The 20800-nt window shown below is 34.9% G+C and overlaps 1 long non-coding RNA gene across 1 annotated transcript in view; it reads left to right on the top strand.

Moving 5' to 3' along the window:
- LOC311434614 overlaps window positions 1-20800 on the top strand; it is a 49600-nt gene that overhangs the window by 22416 nt on the left and 6384 nt on the right. Inside the window, exon 2 of the long non-coding RNA XR_014691599.1 lies at window positions 7839-8019. This is a non-coding gene — a long non-coding RNA (uncharacterized lncRNA). The remainder of the gene's footprint in view (window positions 1-7838; window positions 8020-20800) is intronic.

Here is a 20800-nt window from a genome sequence, read left to right as displayed (position 1 = left end):
TTGACCAAAATGTAGAGGAGAGTCCAGAGGGAAAGGGATGAGTGTAACTGGTTTAGGTACTTAGATTTTGGAACAATTTTGTTATTAATATCCTCTACATGATTGCTAAGTTAGTAGGAGATAACAAGAGGACTACGTTTGTTTGTTTGTTTGTTTGTTTGTTTGTTTTAAAAAAGGGTGCTTGAGGTAATACTGTTCTCTATTAAGTGCATTCATATTTTCTTTCACTAAACTGTAGTTGTGAGCTTTGCCAGTGTAGGTTCTCAGTGATGGCAGTCTGCAGTAGGATAGCAAAGGAAATTATTGGTTATTCCTGTCTAACAAACATTTTTCTTTCAGTCTGAGTTGTGTGAGAGATATGAGAGGAAGAGGGAGGAGAAAAGGGATAGAAAAAACATGCATTTTCTTCTTCAGTATGAGGTGTCTAGAAATGGTCTGTCTGCTATTAATACATTAAAAAAAAAAAAAAAAATGCTACAACATAAGCAGTTATTAGAGCTGGTGAGACTGTAATAATCAAAACAACCTAAGAAAACTCATTGTGAACCAAACAGTGCTTTTGGCAAAATAAATATAAATCTATTACTAACTTTTCAGATACTTCTTTTCTTTTTGTAGAATTTATCTAGTGGATAGTATTTCACCCACTTTTACAGTTCTTTGTTGGAAGGTCTCCAGGCTTTGTTCCCTAGTCTTTAATCCATTGTGAGAGGCAAGAGCATGGTGTAGAAAAGACACACAAGCAAATAGGAGCAGACAGTCTGAAACATGCCTGAAATCCATAAGTAAGAAAATGATCCCACTGGTGTGCTTAAATTAATGTAATCCCAGGGCAGCCTGGGCAGCCTTAGAATCCACAGTGCTTTTATCAGTTAACATCAAGCATTGAATTTAACATAATGGCCGATGAAGTAGGAAGAAGGGCTTCTTCTAGTATGAAGAAAAGGTAATTCCTGTCTCTTGAATTTTCTTTTAAATACATTCTGAATGAACATGCTTTCTGCTTGAAGGGAAATTAACAGTTCAAGACATGTTTGCTTAGATGAACTAGAATAAAAGGTGCATCAAAACCATATTTTTAACGGAGCATGGAAATTAAATGAAATTACCTATCAAAGCTATACTAATCTGTTAAGTCTTGGACTTCATAAACATCAGTATTGAAATTGCTTGAGCAAGCATAATTTATTCCATTGTATTGGCTAATATAATTTATTACATTGTATTCCATTGTATTGGCTGTGTATACAGAATAACAGAATCCATAAATTACAGTATCACACGGCCTTTTTTTCTCTTTTTCTAATTCAGTATAGCTTTCTAAACTACTGTTAAAAGTCAGTGCATTTATAAAGTGTTTTGTTTTCCCAGAAGTTAATGTGATTTCAGGAATAGATGATCTGAGCTAGAGTCATAGAATATTCTGATTTGGAAGGGACCCACAAGGATCATCAAGTCCAACTCCTGACTCCACAGAGAACAACCCCAAAATCAAATCATATGTCTGAGAGTGTTGTCCAAATGCTACTTGATCTCCATCAGGCTCAACGCCATGACCACTTCCCTGGGCAACCTCTTCCAGTGCCTGACCACCCTGTCAGTGAAGAACCTTTTCCTCACACCTGGCCTGAACCTTCCCTGTCACAGCTTCATGCCGTTTCATTAGTTTATTAGTAATTTACACTGATAAACAAAAGGCATCCTCAAACTCTGAAGTATTCTGAAGTGCAACCATCATGAGAAGATTTCTCACCTGACCCTGTTCTGACCCTGTTACACTTTTATTTATTATTATTATTATTATTATTATCATTATCATTATTATTATCATTATGTTTTTTTAAATCATCTTGACCTTGTTTTTTTCAGATTGCATATGTCTGGTGAATGTTATGAACTCTTTGATTTGGTCCTTTCCCTCAGAAGGAAAGACATTATTTATAATGTTTTTATTGATATGTCAGCATATTTTCATTGTAATGTTTGTTTACATTATGGCCTACAGTGCCTTCCTTTTGCCAATGACTTTTCCTTTCATTAATAAGTAAATATTGGTGATTTGGATGTTCTTAATAAAGGCTAGTGAAGTTTATTTCTTTTTCAATCTGTGGGTAGGAGGCTTATGTTGAAATTACATTAAATATGTATTATACATGGACATGGAGTGTTTTGTATAATCAGCTAAGGCATAGCAAAAATTAAGTATGTCATTTATAATTACATCTGAGGCAGAACTTATGTGTAAATAATGAATGTTATTTGAACATTGTCAGTGGTCAGCCTTGCTTCTGAATACTAGCACTGAAGATGAATTATTTACTATTCCTTTAAAGACAATAAGATGATATGCTTTCAAAATAGGCTATTGAACATTAAAAAAAAAAAAAAAAAACCAACAAAAAAAACACTTGCATTGAAATCCCCAAGAAATGTATAAATTTGTACAGAATCCTTATCTGATAATCTATTGTGATTCACAGTATGAGAAGCTTTCTTAGAGTTCTAAATATAATACAATTTGAAGCCTTTATTAAAAACAAGATGCCTACTATACATGTTATCATCCAGTCTGCCAAACTGGTATAACAACACACAATCTAGTGTATTTTGTGTTAAAATTGAATTGAAATTGAGTTCTGAATAAATTATTCTGCCTAATTTTGTCTCTACTTTAGCTCTGTGTATGATCTATGTTTGGTATGTAAAAAAAAATAATAATAAATCACATTTTCATGTAAACATTCAGGCCCTGATCCGGAAAAGACCTATGAATGTGCTTAACTTTAACAATGGTGAAGGCCCCAATGACCCTTTAGGTGCCTAATGAAGTGCTTAAAAGTACTCAAGCACATGTAATAATCTTTGTTAGAAAATGGGCGTTAGGAAGTCATAAAAATGGCAGTCATGTCCAAGAGAGTTAAGCATCTTTTCAAATTGCTATACCAGAAGGGGTAAATTTAGCAGAAAATAAATTACAGTCATGATTAGAGAATGGTTGCAGACTTAATTGGCTTGTTTTTAATGTTGTATATATATCAGAAAACACTTTCAATGTCATATTACAGAAGAAAATGTGAATATAGGAAGAAATTAGCTAGTGAATGGGCTTTTTTAGAGTGTTTTTAAAGTTCTAAATCAAGGAGGGACCAATTGCTTATAAATTATGTGCATTTTTGCAAAGAACAGTGTTCAGCCACTTGTGAAAGAGAAATATCATAATGTACATGCAAAAACTTACACAGAATGTGTGATGAATTTTATGGCAATTTGTAAGTAAATCTGTTAATTAGTCTGTGTAGAAATTAATTTAAAACTAGAATCTTTAAAGAAATCTAGCATGTGTGTCAGTCCCTCCTTTGTTCTGTATGATTTTCCAGAAGGATTAACAAACACTGCACTTCCTATATAGATGAAATTAAAGTCTTGTGAATAGACTACAATGAAAATCATTATTTGCTAATTAAGATAAGTTAGTGGCAATTGTAGAAGATTTTTATAGGCTATGGGAAGGGTCAAAACAATACCTTTGTTATTTTTAAATCTGGGCCTTTGCAAGCTCAGGGATAACTGGAATAATCACTTCTATTCTGCCATGTTTATACTTATGTGCACAATTTATATGCACCAGCTGCAATGGTGGCAGTGAGTCTGCATGCAGAGAGTAGGTAATGGTGTGCCTGGGACCTATAGCAATAGATTGCACAGCCTACCCTTTCCCCCTTTCCTACAGTGTGCTTGGCTGCATGGTTTCTTCTCATTAGGGCTGGAAAAAGCATTTCTGTCATGGTCCTGATGGCTACTGGAACTAGTGGGCAGGAGTCCAGACATTACTGGATCTTCATGTCCTGGGGACTTGAAGACTTTTTTTTTTTTTTTTTTTTTTTTGTCCAAATCTCCATATTACTTTATTTTCATCACCTCCAAAATTAAAAAAAAAAAAAAAAAAAAAAAAAAAAAAAAAGGCATGTCTCATCATCTAGTAAGTGCATTACAAATAAGATCAAAATGGTGTTGGTCCTAGCTTAACTTGTTGGTACCCCTTGGGGTACATGATCTGCCCTGGTTTAGCAGGAAGAGGAGATGTCAGTCACTGAGTCTTCTGCACCACTTACATATTGCATGGAGATCCTTAGGAAGTCACTACTTTGAGAATGTGGCTGAATTGTAGAAGCTACTTTCACCTGACAGGCTGGTGACCACCCTGGAGAGGTCTGCACCATCCGTGCGGGCAGTCCTGGCATGGTCATGAGGTGCAGGTCCACTGCTGGGCTCACTCTGCTGCAGGGCAGGTCTTCCCTGCCCCAGGGAACAGCAGAGTTGGTTGTTCCCTGCCAGAACTGGGAGCGTCCAATGTGTGCGCTCAGCATCGGGTGAGGCTGCCAAACCAAAGAATGAGGTTATCTCGCTTACAGTCTGGGAGGGTGGCATCTTGCCCTTGCTTGAGAATGATACCATCTGTCTGGAAATACCACCTTCCGGGAGAGTCTTATTTAGTGCTTGTAGATGGTTTCAACTTTTACTCAGATAATTAAATAGCCAGACTGAATTTGGTTAAATTGGGTTATTTTTAGAATTTAAATACCAAGGACGTTGCAGTTATGCCACAGACAATCATTACAACTAAACTGAGATGTAAAGCCACTTGTAAAGAAAAATCCAACATTTATAACATGTAGAAAAAGACTAGCAATATGGAAAATTAAGGATAAAGTTTTAATATAAAATATTCCTTTGCAGGCTGATAAACCTTCAAACAACTAGGCCTTGTTTAATTGTTTCTAGCATGCAACTACCATAGAGAAAAGGTGGGTCAGCATCTCAGCTAGCTATTTTCATACCTTAACTTGAATTTTCTTCTTGTATTATCTGAGTTTTGAATTTTGTATGCTCTTTCCCCATGAAAAAAGACTTGAACAATTGAGCCATTGTTCTTTAGTAAATATAAGAGTTGCCTTTTACTCAGAGTGAAACCCAATTGGTTTAAATTAGTACTAATGTACATCACTTCATTTACTGTTCTGATTTAAAATTGGTTTGAGTGCTGAGACTGACCAATGGATGCAAGCGTTCCTACTTTCTCAAACTGTAGGTAAAATGAATGCAAACTATACATCTGTGACTGACCAATAAAACCCTACAACTGGAAAAAGCTCAGAGGAGATGGGCAAGGGCAATGTGCCCACAAAACTCAGGGAATAAAGCTAGCCTTGGCTGACCACAGCTATTGCAAAGAAAGCTGACTTTGTATCAATACAAAGGGGACCAGATGGTGGACTTTGATTTAGATAAACAGCTATGTCAGTTGAGTGGATCAACTGTCTGTATCGCAGTTCAGTGGATCAAATGGTGGTATAAATGTTTCTCCCTGAGTTAGCCAGACCACCCACTGAGATTGTATATGTGGCTCAGCCCAACACAGAGTATAAAAACTAAACAACTTATGAAGTAATATCAAAGAGAGCAACAGGTCTGATCTGTTTTCGACCCGTATATTCTTTCCAGTTGACTGGAGACAACCAATGTCACGATGGTGAGCATATTGTGGAGACCAGTAATGGGGATGACGCTGGAATTGTGATTGAACTGTGTATTGCAATTGCTGTATTTTGCTAAGTGTTACTTAAACTTGTATCATCATTTCAGTACATTTTGTATCACTCGCCTAGGTCAAAAGTCTCATCTAATATCAAATATTAAAAATAAGTATATTTGAAATTAAATATTACAACCTCAGCACATGGAATACATAAAAGAACTGGATCAGATTGGTCACTGGACTCTGACAACATTGTTTGATATTTCATTTTGTAGCAATACAACAGTAAATCATTTAATTCTCTATACGTTTGCCTGCTATAGTTTTCTTTGAGTTAGTTGCTCTGTTCTTGTCTTCTACTTATGTCTAATTATCCATTCTGTGCAGATGCTCTGCAAGTCATGAACATGTATACCATCTGCATAGACCTCATTTCCAAGAGCAAACTGCTCCCAAGACTAGCTCTGATCAATTGATGGATTGATAATTGGTTTGCTGATCTGTGCCTCTAAAGTGTGTCTTGCCAGGATTCTTCTTTCAGTGGTTGTTTTCTGTAATAAAGGGAAAGGTTATAATGTAAACCATACACAAATATTACTTTATCTGCTTGTAACATACTTGTTAGCATTACAGATGTTCATTGTTCACTTTCTTCTTGAACTTTAGAACAACCTCAATAGTACCCATAAATCAGTCTTCATAAGTTAGGAGAGACTGTCTAACTAAAGAAATAGAGTTACTAAGTAACTTACCTAAAACATCAAGGAATAGCAGCAAGGAAAAGACTCTGCAGCATGCATGTGGATAAGAATGCAAAATTTACTCAGTATTGTCTAATTATCTGCATAACTTGGCAGTAGCTACAAAAATTTTTTAAGCTCCATTCCCATACCCTTATAGTGTAATCACAGAAGTATCCTACCCTACAGTATTTACTCATGATACAGATAGTGATGCTACTATTTCATTGTTCATAGAAGTGTTAACTTGATAATAGGACTTCCCTGAACAGAGCTGACAATAACAAGTGCTGTAAAGCAAAATGCTGCAAAACTACTGAGAAATATGCCCCCTTCCAATTTTAGTAACTACAAAAATTATGCAAAATATCTAGGCTGTAATTTCTTAATACTATTTTAATTGGGGAGGAATATATGCACATGCATGTTTCTTAGTAACGTAAGGAAAATCTTTGTGTCTGCACGTGAATTCATCATTGAATATTTTATTAAGTTCCTCTATACGGAAAATTTATCTGGAATGAGGTTTCTGCACATTGTTTCTCAAGCAGACATGGAATTTTTCAGATAGCCTCTGATTAATTCTGTTGCCACCTGGGGTTTTGCTGGTTTTGTGTCCTTTGCATTTTTTGTTTGTTTACCTTAGCATTTTTAGATTTCCCCTCTCTCTCAATCCCCCCCCCCCCCCCCCTTGGTATTTTCTGTATTTTTGTTGCATTTATAATATCTAGTGACTAAAGCTAGAGAGCCTGAGCAGAAAAAACCATCTGCAGGTATCCAATGTGTTCTACAAAGAATACACTGGGAAATGATTCTTGTTGCCAAAAACTCAGTGATCTCTACTGTCATCATCACTGAAATTTGTATGAAGCACATGTTTTAGTGCAATATTTGTATCTAGGGTAATCACCACAAATATTGTTTTTTGTTTGTTTGTTTTTTAAATCCTTATTCAATCAGCAGACATTTTAAATTTCCATATAGCCTGCTAACTGCTTGGGCTGATTAGCGTGAAATTTGGCTTTCATCGATTAGCCAGATGAAAAAGGAATACAAAGTAAGTTTTATTTCTTATATTATGGCTTTATTCCCTCTCTACTGTAGACATTCAGATGCTCTTTAACCTCAAAAAATCAATAATCAATCAGAATATGAGTTTAACAGAGGTCAATTCCATTTAATGACAATCTTGTTTTGAGATAATGTTATTGTTTAAAAAAAGTTAAAAAAAAAAAAAACATAGATGTGGAGTTGATATATGACACTTTGGATCAAAACCCTGTTTTCTGTATGTTCACAGATAATTAGGACAGTGTTCTGGGATGTGGGAAGTAAAGATTTGAGTCTTGCTTGACTGAGCTAAAATAGCGGGCTTGATATAGATTTCTCTGAATTATGCATAGAGACTGGATCTTCAGTCTCTCCAAGGCCAGTCCAGTCCCCTAACCTGCAGGCTAGGCAAATCTTTTTTTTCTTTGAACTCTTAAATCTTGTAATAAAACCCTTTGGCCTCAGTAAATGATTGGTAAAGTTGGATTTTTTATTTTTTATTTTTTTAATAGATTGAATGTCTGTTTTCAAATTACTGGATGGAGGTTGTTGCATAGGTTTCACAGTGCCTCTGTAACCCTTAATGAGGACATCTGAGCACACAGCAGCCATCTGAATTAAGAGCCTCTGAGGGAAACACATAACATATAAAGAATTAGCTGGTGTGCAGATCAACTTAAAACTCTGTCACAGGTAAGAAGCATATGGATTAGCACTATGTTTTTTCTTGATATATGCATGAATCAAAGAGGAGAGATTTGCTAGACTTTAGACCCAGATTTCACATCATTTGAATTTGTGAGATTGTATAGTCTCTCTCAGTAAGAAGATAACTTTAGTAAATACATAAATAAATAAATAAATAAATAAATAAAAGATAACTTCTTACAGAACTATCTATGGGACAATGTACAAATGGAATATCTGTAACAGACTGGGCTGGAGTCCATGTATTATCTGCTACATGAAAAAATGACAGCCCAGTAGAAACTCAACTACTGATTTTGGTGCCCACTGTTGACAAGTGAGTTGGCTTTAATTTTGATGGCTCAGCGGAGGAGTTCATTAATTGGCAAGACAGGAGCTTTACAGAGCTGGTCACTAAACATAAATTTCCTGTTTTAGAAAATTAATGAAAGAGAAATTATATTGTCCTGTCTTTTAATGAGAGAAATGGTCTTAGAGAAATACCTCTGTTCTTATTCTATTGATATTAGGATACTGAGGAGTGAGGGTTTTACATGTATTTATCTTACCAAAAGCCCACCTGTAATCTTAGTGATTACTATTTATGCATATGTGCATGCATTGTTCATAGGAAGAAGCAGTGCAATTCAGCAGCATCCATTTAATTAGTGAATAAAGCCCTTGCTAGAAATGCTTTAAATAATTTTGGTTTTGATGTTACTACAATATGGATTTTGTAGCTACCAATGTTGCTGATCTGAATTCAGTTCCTATTATTTAGGCACTTTCATTCATAAAAGACAGGCATAAAGAGACAAAACCTCAGAGAGGAAGATCACAGAGATGTTTGGAAAGAGACAGCTTCTGGTGGTTATCAAATGGGTACCAGGGAGAAGAGAGTTCATTCTCCACCGTACTTGGAGCAATCAGAAACTCAGTACTTGCTCTGAACCCAGGTGCTGGTGGGTCCCAAAGCAGTGTGTTTGCTAGCATAATTAACTTGCAAGTAATAAGGTGTGGAGTGGGGAGAACACTGAATAACTATTAATTCTGGTGCATGGGTTCTGTTGTTTGCATAATTTCTTCCTTGAGGGAAGGAGGGAAATTCACCTTCAAATTTAAAAATTTGCCAAGAGTTAGTTTTAAAGGAAATAAATATTGTATTTAGTGCATTTAGTGCAGAAGAAACCACGGGGGGACTGGGGGACGGGGACGGGGGGATTGGACACTAGCTATAATGGAGAGCCAAAACTTTCTATAAACATAAAGAAAGCATTCTGTCCTATATGTTTGTGTGAATACTTTCCAGTCTGAGAATTATTCAGCAAAGAAACTCCCAGGTGATTTTTAAACGTTGAAAATAGCAGAATTTCATGATCCTTTTACTGCAAAATCTTTGATTTGAGTTGGTTCCACCCTCCCTCACCACCCTAGATTTCAGGGGTGCTAGATTAAACAAATAAACTGAATGCATTCAATGATCAATTTCAGGTTATTCACTTGGCTGTAATAAAAGTTAACCTTCTCATGTCACCTTAATGCAGTAGGCAAGGTGTGCAGGGTTTCTGTAGGTGCAATCTATGTGCGTCTGAGCATTGAGGGATGTGGAGAGGGGAGCACATCAGCAGAGGAATGAGGAAGGGATCTCTGGCATCCCGAGGGTACAAAAAATGGTCCAAATGGCTGTGGGATATCCACCCTGTCCTGCTGTGCTACAGCTCAGGGATGGCCTCAGGTGCTCTCATATTTTCTGGGCATTGGAGTACGTCACAGACGGCGGAGTGGTTTAGGTAGAAGGGGACATCTAGAGGTCATCCAATCTAGCACCCAAATTCTTGTCGTTCACAATCCAGAAAATACAGGCACAGGCAAACAGCTCTCGTACGACAGATTTAGAGTCTCTATTTGACCCTCATGCGAAGATCTTACAGTGAATATGTCTTAAATGCTTGAATCCACAAAGCATCTCTTGCTCAAAATATATAAAGTGTCCCTGGGATTATAGTGTATTTCATATGATACATGATTTCTTCTCAGCTGAGCAGTGAAGTTACATGCTCATATTTTTGCCTAGATAGCAGTGCATACTCACCCATAACCTATTCTGAGGAGTTCTTTAAACTTCACACCATTTGAAACACCTTGAAGCTGCAATTGAAATGTTCTTTACACCTTGTGATCACAAGTGCACTCTTACTTTTACTACAATCACAGGTTATTGAACCAGAATGCCAGTCTTTTACCTCCTTTCTCATTTCTGTTTATATTTCAGCTGTTTATCTGTCTTTGGGTTGCTTTTACACACCTTTATTTATTAAAAAAAGCAAACAAACAAAAAAAACAGCAAGCAGAACTCCTATTCACAGCATATGTGCAAGTATGAAGTATTGTGAAGGGAAAAAGTGATTTTTTGATATCCATAATTTGAACATGGGGAGTGATTCCAGAGCACTGGATTAGCATTTTTCACATTTTGTTACATTGCAAATGTTAACATACAAAACAGGTCTGGTCATCCATCATCCAGAAAAATGAATTTGACAGATGCGAACAGTTGTAGAAAACATTTACTGTCAGGATGTTCAGGGTCTGGAGAACCTATTAAAGTTTGTAACAAGCCTGTTCCAACGAATTGAAAGGAATGTAGCCTACAGCTATGTAAGAGGTGCAAGTAGAGGCAGGAAGGAGATTCTTGAGCTAAAGAGTTATGTGTGCACTGAATAGGAAATTAGATTAGTAACTAGATTTCAAACAATCCAAGAAACAACTATACAAGACAGCCTTTTTAATAGAAAAAATATAAGCAAGAAATCTGAACTGGTTTTATGTGTTATTTTATAAATATAATAGATGTATGGGTGTGCCATGTGATGTATGCATGCAATGACAAAACTCTGACTGAGGATGTTTCTTTTAGTCACATGCTGTCTCTCTTACAACCCATTTCTAGGAATTGTTTTTTCAGGAACTTATTTTTCCTCTTTTTGATCTTAATTCTATAGGTGCAAAGCCTCTGAGATACCTTTCTTTAGATACAGTTTTCTTGGAAAAATAATGAAGCATCTTTCTTGAAAAACCTACATATCTCATAGAGAAATGTCCAAAAAATACAAATGGTTTCCTGCAGCATTTTACTTTCTTTATGTAACATCTTATAGATGTGTTAGCATTTTAAACAGTAGTTTGTGAAAGCTTGTTATCAAAACATTTTTATTTTTTTTTACTATACATTCTTTGACCTATCCTGTTATTTGTTGTAATAGATGTAGAAGGAGATTATGGTAAGTTCTACCTAATGATACTTGCCTAACTGTTTATTGACTGTAATTTTCTATATTTAGTGTTTTAAAACTAATGAGAATGAAAAATAAATGAGCACTTCTGTCATGAAGTTCTTCTGATTCGTTATCAGACTTTTTACTGATGTCAAATCCTATGGTAATTGAAAGCCTGGTCAAGAACAATATATAACATGCTCCTGGATGTAGTTCCATTACAGCATACTGTAATAATGAGTACAAAAGTTATAGTTAATATTTAATGTAAAGAGACAATGACTGCCTCTTGTCTAGCATTCTTGCTACAGAAACACTGTTTTGGAAGGTGGAGCAGGAGTCTGCTTCCTTCATATCCATGTCAGAAACTCACAGAGATTTTGTTTGTATTCCTTTGCAAATATTTATGCTTAAATTAAATGGAAGGTGACTCTCTAAAGGACCTGGAGATCAAAATAATCTGCTTTATCATCTGAAGGAGACAACAGTAGGTACTATTATACTTCCTTTCTTCAGCTAATGATTTGTGTCACAAATTATTTGTGTCAGGTAGGTACTCTTCATATTGTACATTTTGAAGGTAGAGTATGGATTCCTCAGTGAAACATGCAGAAAAACATTTAATTAAGAAATTAATTTTTAAAAATAAAATTGAATTATCTTACTGGGTAGCACACCCACAGTAGCATACCTGTTTGTGCCTTGGTGAATTAGCACAGCTTACTTTCAGACTCTGATACTGTTTTACATTAAGTTAGAGTATTTAGTACAGTTAAGAGAAGCCAACAGCAGAATCCTAGTAATGCCTAGAAGACAGTAAGTTCATCTAAGAACCCTTTAGAGAAGGTTTCAAATTCATCTAAATTTATACCTGGTAAATTTGGGTTGTAGGAACAACTGGGATCACCATTCTGCATCCTCTTTCTACTTCTGATGATATTGGTTGTTCTTAATGATCACCTTAACCAGAGTCAGTGCAACTTTTATTTAAATTTTCTTCTATTTATATTTGTCTACTTCTGTAACAGCCTCCAAGACCTGACTTGTTCTAACAAAAAGTTTTGCGTATGTATAATATATTCAAAAAAATTCAATATCAATTTACTTCAGTGTACAACTCTACATTTTGCATAATTCCAAAATTCATTATTATAAAATGTGTCAATTCTCCCATAATTAATATAGCATACTTTTAATGAAAAAAAAAAAAGTTCTAAATTATGTTTTATTTAATATTAAGATGACTGCCAAGAAAAAAACAATAACAGGTCAGAATTTCCTTTCAAGTCAAACTTGTATGAAGGTCTATGTTATCTGACTCTTTCAAGAAACTGCATTAGAGCTATCCTTCTGTTTAATGCAGCCTGAGGATTATGAAATCCCCAGATGTCAACTCCTTGATTACAAGGAAGCAATTAGTAATAGAATCTAAATTTATATTCCTCAAGATGAAGGAATAAAACCCCTATGAGAGTAATTTCTGTGGGCTGCATTTCAGAAGAAAGCACACTTTGAACAACTAAAACCTCTGCAGTGAAAAAGTACTGTAATATCATTAAAGTCATAACGTCATAACAGATATCTTGCCATAATCTAAAATAAATAAATTAATAAAGCTTTGTTTTTATTGTTAAAAGCACTTCTCAACAAGAATGTGGTTTGAATGTTGAAATTCACTTTGGCTTTTTAAATTCATGAAATTTGAAGTGAAAATGTTTTTGAGAGACTCTTTCATCTTAATCCCAACCTTCCATAGATACAAAAGTTAAAATCTAAGTTAAAAAGTAAAAGTTAAAATCTAAAAGTTAAAATTTGGTTTCCTAAATTTTATTCAATTTCTCACTTTACAAAGTGTTCTTAAACCTTTCAGTTTGGAATTAAGTATGCTAGCACTATTAGGAAAAACAAACAAAACCCAATATCTATGACACTACTGACATTGTTCTTCTTTTTATCAAGGCTGTGTGTCAAGTATTTATGAATTAATAAATGCTATAAGTGTGTTATGGAAATGAACTAGTTTATGGATAGTTTTATGGGATTTTCTTGTTTTATTTTGTTGTTGTTTGTTTTGGTTTTGGTGGTGGTAGTGTGCTTGGTTTTGTTTTAAGAATAAACATTTTGTTAAGAATAAACATTTGATCTGTTTGATTTAATCTTCATTAAATATTTTCAGTAAGGGGTTACTGTTTTATTAACCCCTTATAAACTGCAAATGAATTCCTTTAATGTATCATCTATTCAATGATATTCTTATATAAGATGCAACTCAAAGCACTGTAATTTTGTTTTAGCAAGTGTGTGCTTCCCTGAGCTTTGTTTTCCACTTATTTTAAACAATTCTGGATTACATACAATGTCTTCAGTGCAATTCATGAAAGAAGCATATGTAAGAAATAATTTTCAGAAATGCATTTATAAACTAAAGATAATAAAACTGAAGAATGATGGTTATAGAGTTGCTAAAATAGAGAACAAAAGAAGAAAGATGAGATAAAAGACTGGATAGAAGTATCCTGAACATGATCCAAGATGAAAAGAAAGTAGAATAAACAGACCTTTGCAGTCCTCAGTATCTACTTTACCATAATTCAGGTGGAATTTATAAGGTTTGTTTAAGCAGCAATTCATTAGCTCAGCTGCCCATACTACAGTGGCAGTGAAAGACTACATATTTAGGAATGTATAGGTAAGTCAATAATTCCACCAAACCCAGTGATTCTTTAAAGTACATTTCAAAATACATTTCAGAATTAGGCAATCTAAGGCTGAATTAAGTGTCCTTATAAAGAGCTTTTATGGGAAGGAAAATAAAAAGGATAATGGCTAAGAAATGTCAGCTTCAGCTGACTACTGATCTGAAGATTGTTTTTCTGCCACCTCCGCAAAGCAGATAAGTGGTACCTTGGTCTTCAGTGGCTCTGTTGGTGGCATGACCATTTTAATTCAGATCACAAGAGTACTCTGGAAATGCATCTCTCACTCTTTTCTGCTTAGCGTGCTTTGGTTTGTATCATGAAGCAGTCTTGAAGGGAGAAATGAGGTTGAAGCATCCAATACAGAACTTTACCTCATGCTTCCCAACTGCTACTGTGCCCTTGCATCCAGAGATTCGGCAAAGAGCTACTCTAAAGAAAATGCTCACAAACACATAAGGTTTGGATATGGGTTGGCTGCATCAATTTTTTTTTTTTTTATTTTTTTAACAGAAACAAAGTCAGGAGGCAAGATTATGTTGATTTGAGTGGAAATCTGTTGGATTAAATTTTAATCTGATATTTGGCATTTGGAAGCATCATAACATAGTCCCTTAAGCTTTCTAGCCCTGATTTTTTTAGGTCCCTCAAGACATCTTATTTAAAATCAATATTTTCACTTTTAAAAATATAAACAATAATTTTTTAAAAATCCCACTCTTTACCTAAATTTCTACTCAAAATTAAAAATATTTGTTGCTTGATATCTGTAAACATGAGTAAATTGAAAATGAAAAGCCTGAAAGTACGAATATCAAATGGTAAAGAGACCTACAAAGAAACCTACAAGATATGTAGGTTAAGTTTAATTAGGAAAAAAAAATCTTTGTTAATACTGTTACACAAATGAAGAAGAATGACAAACCGTGGTAAGAAGAAATCTGCAAAAAAGGATGATGTTCATCTCATTTTGATATTGCTATAAAAATTTCAGTTTGTGGAGAAAAGATTGTGTCCAAGAGTATGTTTCGTGTACCACTATACACATTGCATAGTAGATAATCTAAAAAACAAAACAAAACAAAACACTTTCTACCTTTAAACAGTTTGCTTAATTTAAAACTTTATGCCATCACAACTTCAACAATACTGTTGTTCACAATGTGGCTTGGGGTTGCTGTGTTTGTATAAGCTTTTAACTTTATGACAGCAATTGCAAATTCATTTCATGCTTACTAGCTATATTTTGTGTAAATGATATATTATAACAAACTTTAGGATCCATCACACCATCATTTCATTCGTGATTTTGTATTCGATATCATTCAGATCTGTGTGGTTTGTTATGGTTTTCCTTCCAGTGGTTTAAGGTTAATAATTGAACTGTTGCACTGTTTACTTGTTCACATATAGCTGTAGACAGATTATGCATCCTGAAGCTGTGGCCTTTAGGTCATGCAGCTTTTTATTTTTTTGGTAGTGGTAGTGATGATAAATACTTTGTGAGTGACTTGCTGGCTTTTTGATTTTCTACAACTTTTTATCTACTGTGTGGCATTTTACTAGCTCTCTTTTGTAGATGATTACTCAATCTCAAGGTCATATACTTTGAACTGAATTAAAATCAGTCAATTGAGTATGTCTGGATTGTAGTCAGAGTTGAGATTGCAGCAAGTGTAGAGAAACCTGCTTATTTTTTCCTATTGAATGCTGAAAGTATGTGTCACTGCAGTTGTGTGATTTTGCCACTTCAGTTCTTTTTTTGGTATTCAGTCACAGAGGTGGTGCAAGATACAAGCCTAAGGAAAGTTTGAAGGGGCACCCTTTCTATGAAGCCTACCAGAAATCCACCCCAACCGGTGGGGTGCTTGTGGCTCAGGGCTGCAGGTCTGAGGGTACAGGCACCATTTTTCCCTCTGTCAGCAGCCCTGGATGACTTCTGAAAGGACACTGGCACCTTCCCTTAGTCACAAAAAAAAAAAAAAAAAAAAAGGACATCAATAATTGTTCTGATATCAGGGAAAAAAGATAATAGCATAGTTCTCGTAGTGAGGTGATCAAAAATGAGGCATGGAGGTCATATGGAACCAGAAAATCTTCTAAACTCCTATAAAAGTTACTCTATCTGAATTATGCTTACATGTATGAAATTCACACTTCCAGATACATTGAATCCCATCCACATAGATTTTGTTTTTTCTGAAGGCAGGGTTGATTAATGATAATTGATCAGTACTCCCTGCTCTTTTGGCATGTCTTCGACAGACCATCCAGCTCTTTATGAAATTCTCTTTTTTGTCTGGAGAGGCAGAAGGTTGACTCAAGAGATCAAGCAATTGTACAGCTATGCTGCATTTTGTAGCTATAGATTTAACTTTATATTCAGCCTAAAAATAAATAAATAAAATAAATAAATAAATAAATAATGTCCCTAATGAAAGCAACTGTGCACAAGCAGACTTGAGGGAGAAGCAAGGATGCTTCTAGTAGTACACAGAATTACCCAGGCAAAGGTCTTGCCAGAGATGGACTTGTTTTCTGGATATTTATGGAAGTGTTCATGGTAGAAGCAGCAGAATAAATTAGGTCTCCTTTAGCTAGGGTAGAGACTGAGGTCTTGAGGTGAATGGAAATGAAAATGCTTGAAGTTGTTTAGGTTCTAAGACTGAATAACCTGGCCAAACTGAGGCAAAGAACTAGGAGAAATTGAGAGAAACATTGTAATTATTGATTTCCATAAATAAGAGTGACTGAATCTGAGTTATTTTTGTGGAAGCGTTCCTTGTATCATGAAGGTTTGACTTTTTCCAGATTATATAGTTAATTATTATGAAGGAAATCAGGATTTTAGGATATGGGAGTAGGGGAAGGGAAAAGCATGGGGTTTAGACATTTGAATTTTGATATTTCATCACTTAGGACAGAAAAAATTTATATTTACGTCAGAAATTACATCTGTCTGTAAATGAACAATAAGTGAAAACAACTATTTTTTTGTTGTTACCTATCCAGTTCATATATCAGAAACCTGATCAAACTGAACTATAGATAGATAAAGTAATCTAGACAACTTTGTAATGATGGTTTTTTGTTCCTCTTTTTAACTTTACCAGAAGAGAAAGAGTTACAAAAGATATTTAATTTAATAACTTTTAATACATGGAAATATATAAGCATATTTCTCTAGGATAATAATATAATAGTCCCCAAACTGCAGACTGTGAAAAGGTGCTTTATGTGAGGTGAAATTGCACTTTTTATGAATGCTGGAGATGAAATTTTTAAGAAAGACTTAGAACAACTGAATATTCTTTCATGTTGCTTTCTTTCATGTATTGAAAATTAAGGTAGTTAAAATTACAAGAATCTAATTCTGCATGCATTAAAAATGATGACAGTATTCAATGAAAGATAGGTTACATTAAAGAGTGGCTATCATTCCTTGGGCACAAATGCAACTATTGTACAAAACGGTATGTCAGGAAAACTCTCCTGGAAGCAACAAACACAGCTGAAAAGTTTGTGATTGTTGCTTATGTGGGGTATAGCATGACTTTGTGTTTCAGTGACTTCTATTAGGTCTGATTTTCTGTCACCACAGCCTACTTTCTCTCACCTCTTTGAAACATGCCAATTTCATTTTACCCACTTCAAATTATATTTTTTTTGTTTCTGAAAAGACAATGTAGTATGTTGTGGAAACCTGCTAAGAATAGCCTGTTAATGATGATAGAAGAATGTAAGTTAATACTTGCATCAAGAGTTTTATCAAACAGTTCTGTGAGTTTTTTTTATTAAGTGTTGAAATAATTTAAATCTGACAATTACTACTAATAAACTGAAGATAATGTGATCTCAGTTTTTATTTGAGGAAATAGAAATGCACATTTGATAGAACAGTGTGTTTCAGAAACATGATATTTCCTTAAAATATTTTCTTAAAATATTTTATTTATCATGTGATTGTCTCATAATTTAATCCATATAAAAGCTTTCAGCATACAATATTTTCCCTAGTTTGTACTCCATTTACTCATTTCATTGCATGATATCAAGTATATGACTGTTGCATAATGCTTTTAATAGAGAAAATTGGAAAAAAAAAATCATAAGCACTCACAATCCACGAGAAATAGAAATTCGTACATTCACTTATCCTCTTGGAAAACAGCAGAAGAGGTCTGTCACAAGTTAGTTACAACTAACATGTATTTCTTCATACTATTATCAGTCTGAATTTAGGCAAGTCTCTTCTTAGTTATCTGTACTCAAAATATCAGACTAAACTGCTGAAGCTGATGCCATGGTGAATATTGACAAACTGAAATAGTCTGAAGATAGAAAATATAACTTCAAAAGGAGACTTCTTCCTTCTAAAAACTATTGGTGCTTCACTTCTGTTGGCACTCTGTAGTTTACCCAGCATATTTTTAGCTGGATTTCTTTGTAAGGAAGCCATTCTTTTACCATTGTTCTCAGCAAATCTCTAATTTTGTGAGATATTTTCCTTATTAAAGGCAGCTTCAAAATATCTAGAATCATACATGTATATATCACCATTACATCAGACTTCTGAAACAAAGTTAATTGGAAGTGAAACTGAAGTGTCAACTTTTAATGTCACTTAGAACTTCCTGTTTAAAACACCATCTTCACCAACCCTCAGCCTTTTTCAGCTTACATGTTTCATATTTCTGCTGTATTTCAGATTTTATAGAAATAATTTAACTGAGGATGTTCAGCTGTATCTTATTAGGAAGGCAAGCCAATGGACTTTTTTTGGAATTATAAAAGTTTTTGAGATTGCTGAAATATTTCAAATAAGCTTAACCATGTTTTCAAAAATTCAGAAAAGCAAGAACTAAACTTTCCATTCAGCTATAGTTTAGTACTTCTGAGCATACTTGGGGAGTAATAGTCAGTAACACCATTGCAGGCAATTGGGCTTTTCCAGAGAACCTCTTTTGCACCTGATGTCCGGGAGATTAATCTGGTCTGTGTGAGAACTTTGTTGTGTTCTGTGTGGTTAATGGCTTATTTGTTGAATTTGAAGGAATATACTGAATGTAAGTGTTTGCAATAAGGGAATGGAAGGTTGGGATTGTAGCAAGAAAATGTCCATGAAGACATTGCGTGCCTTGTTGCTAAGCATAGAGTAGGTACTGTTGGTGTATGTGCATGGCCCCTGGAGCTTGCACAGGATCTCACAGGCAAAAACTGAAGATCTTATTGCTTCTTTAACTTGTAATTTGAAGTGATTATGGATCAGTTGGATTTCTTATGTTAAAAGTAGGATTTCACTGATAAAAGAAGAAAAAAATGGAATAGAATAGGAATAAGAACAGCGAAGTTTGTGCAATAGAAGGTAATGAGGTTATTTGTGTAATGTGTGGTGAAATGTTGCCTTTCTAAAAATCAAAGTGCTGTGGTGACAGGATTAGTGGAAGTAAGCAGCTTGGGCAAAATATTCAAAGTATACCTCTTGGCTTGTGGGATCCTGGTCATCTTGGTCAGATTGGACAGCAAGGAGAGACTGCACAGTAATGCATATGGGGCAGCAACAAAAGTACTGGGAGTAGTGGAGCTGGCAGAGCATACGGCATATGACAGCATTTGTTCCTTTTAGAAAGTAATAAAACGACACTTTCCCACTAACTGTGAATGTTCAACTCTTGTTCTTTGCATGTCACAGGACTGCAGTGGGACTTAACAATACACAAGCACATCCTCAAGCCTTCATTAAAATTTCATTTGGACAGCAGGGCCCCCTATGTCAAAAACGAGGTGGCAGGAAATGGCTAAATAATTGCATTTGGGGGGAGGGAATGCAATACAGATACATCTTTAATGAAGAGAAAAGAGTGCGGTCATGCTCGAAAGACATTTCCAAATACACAAAAAGCTAACAAGAAAAGTGGCAGCCACAATATGCTTCAGAACACAAGGAGCCAGGTATGTGTATTGGTAAATACTGTTACAGAGATTAGAGACGTCTGTGCAGCATGCAAAATAAAAACCTTTTGGCTATTTCTTTATGTAGGGTGGTGTTTGCTAGCTTTGACTGGTGCAAGTGAATGAGAAAAGGGCAGGGGAACAGTCTGAGAACACCTTTGGTTCCATCAAGAGTGAATTACATGTATGGCTAAACTTAAATGCAGTTATATATTTTCATTGTTTTTGTTGTTCTTTTGTTTTGGTTTTGTTTTACTTTTTAAGAGCAATTAAGCAGTTGTTTTCCAGCTTTGCCCCACCAAGTAAATCTAGAGTTCTGTAAGCTGCCTCTGTCACTGACTATGGATGTGTTGATCTTTGGATAGTAGTTCTTCTTGCCAGGTTGTAACACAGCCTAGCTCAGTCAAGGTTACAGAGAAACATCTAGCAAGCTCAGAGAAAAAAAAATACTTTCAGTACTCAGACTGCCAGTTGATTAGTTTTTCATTCAACAGCCAAACTTCCCTTCCTATTTTGTCTATTGTATAAATTCAGTCTTAGGACAACCTTTCTGGACACCTGAACTTGAGCGGGTCTGACACAATCAGGCAGTACAAGATCAAACAGCAATGTTACACAGATGGATAAAACCATTAGCAGTTGAAGGCAATAAACAAACTTGTGAAAACACAGTTATCAATCAAATGTTTACTACAAACTAAATTTGTTTTGATCCCTTTCTCCAACCTTTCACTAAAACATTTTCTTCTTATCCTGTTGAAATAACTGAAAACAAGATTATAATGATTTCCTATATATACATATCATTAAATCATTATAATCTAAAAATCTTATATATACATATATACACACACACAAGATTTT

The sequence above is a fragment of the Aythya ferina genome (assembly GCF_964211825.1).
Source record: "Aythya ferina genome assembly, chromosome: 1".
Lineage (NCBI taxonomy): Eukaryota > Metazoa > Chordata > Aves > Anseriformes > Anatidae > Aythya > Aythya ferina.
Note: the sequence above shows the minus strand (reverse complement) of the source record. Positions and strands in the feature narration are given on the sequence as shown.